Raw genomic sequence first — 1,856 nt, 5'->3', positions numbered from 1 at the left:
AACTGAGTATAAATTGTGCAGTTTATTCAACGGTCAAAGCGATGGAAGCGTTTGTCAGAACAAAACAGAGCCGGGCCGAGCCGGGCCGCCATTTTGTTTCGATTTACTGACACACCTTTCTTATATCTTATATATATAGATCATACTTATACATATATCAGAGTCGGGCGCCTATGGGTACGACGCTTTCCTACCCAGAGTTCCATGCGGCCGTGTTCTGCTCAGTGTGGTGCAGCAGGGGTAACGTACCCACAGTGTTGAGTTGGTGAGGTTGACTGATTTGAAGGGGCGGCGTAATGGTTTGGGAGAATTTTGTGCCAGTGGTCGACATTCTCATATTTGAACCCAAGATCAAAGGTTTCTGGCATACAGAATGCCGTTCTTCACAGAAAACACCAACAACTGACACGACTGTGGCACCTATGTACCCGAAATATACCACCTCAATATGTCAGTGTGCTACTGACCGACTGTACCCAAGCCATCACTATTATCTTCAGTAGGTACAGAGTGCATCATGTCGAGACATAACACCATGTTAGTATCAAAGTCTAACACCAAAAAATCGCGATAGTGAATCTCTCACGCCCATGTTTTGAGACGCCCCCTGTCAAAGATTACTCACAGATTAGATAACACATATAGACACTGACTTATTACAAAACACGACGGCCTTGAAAAGTGACGAGTAAGCACAAGTGTCATGGACTTATGTTGCGTAAACAACAAACAAGTAACCAATATATAAGTGGACGTGTCGGGCCATAGGCCATTACAAAGTATGAAATGATGTGAGTGAGTGAGTTGGGTTTTACGCCGCTTTTAGCAATATTCCAGCAATATCACGGCGGGGGATACCAGAAATGGGCTTCACACATTGTACACATGTGGGGAATCGAACCCGGGTCTTCAACTTGACGAGCGAACGCCGTAACCAGTAGGCTATCCCACCGTCCCTATCAAATTAAGACATGCCTGGGTATTTATTTTAGTTTGAGAATTTGGTTTAACGTTGTTTTGAACATTATTATCAGCTTGATGTGGGTGAGTGAGTGATTTTTACATCACTTCATGCAGTATTCCTAGAATGTCCAGGAGAGGTCACCAGAAATGGGCTTCACACATTGTACCCATGTTGGGAATCGAACCCGGGTCTTCAGCGTAACGAACAATCGCTTTATCCACTAGGTTACCCCACCGTCCAATTATAGGGCTTAAGGTAGACTAAGGCTTAGTCTCTGAATATATATAATTTTGATAGTAACAAACAAGCCCATTTATATTGAAAAGGAGCCCTAGGGAGACCAGAGATTCAGAACCTGAACCTGAGGAAATCTAGACTTGCTTTATTTAGGGCTTTAGCACCGCAGAGAGGGCTTGGCAGTAGGGAAATTAATGTGGTTCAGGGACTGTGAGACAGACTAGGCTTAAGGGTCTGAAGCAGCGTTCGAAATTAACGTCGGTCCTTAGGCCGACTGAAAACCGACTGAAAACCGACTGAAAACCACTCGGACCCACAGCTTTTGTTTTCTGTAGGTCCTTGTGGCCGACAGCTTTTTCATCCCCAATAACTAAGAACATTATTTCCATATTAAAATATAGGGCCTACACATTCGGATCGGGACCCACAACCTTTTATGGGTTAAGGACAAACACTGGTCTAAAGTGATGCGTGTCTTGAACGACCGCAGATCACGTAACGTGGGCCGCAACTCGGGTCAACATGACACTCGTGACCCCACACTCGGGGGAGTGTGAGTGAGGATGTGAGGAACACAGTCCAGATGCTGCATGATGGGATGAGAGCGCTGACTAGACTTGGGATTATTCTTTTACCTGGAGCCGAAGAATGAATT

Source organism: Haliotis rubra, unplaced genomic scaffold, assembly GCF_003918875.1.
Source record: "Haliotis rubra isolate DU_JTF1 unplaced genomic scaffold, ASM391887v1 Scf21, whole genome shotgun sequence".
NCBI classification, from domain to species: Eukaryota; Metazoa; Mollusca; class Gastropoda; order Lepetellida; family Haliotidae; genus Haliotis; species Haliotis rubra.
Note: the sequence above shows the minus strand (reverse complement) of the source record.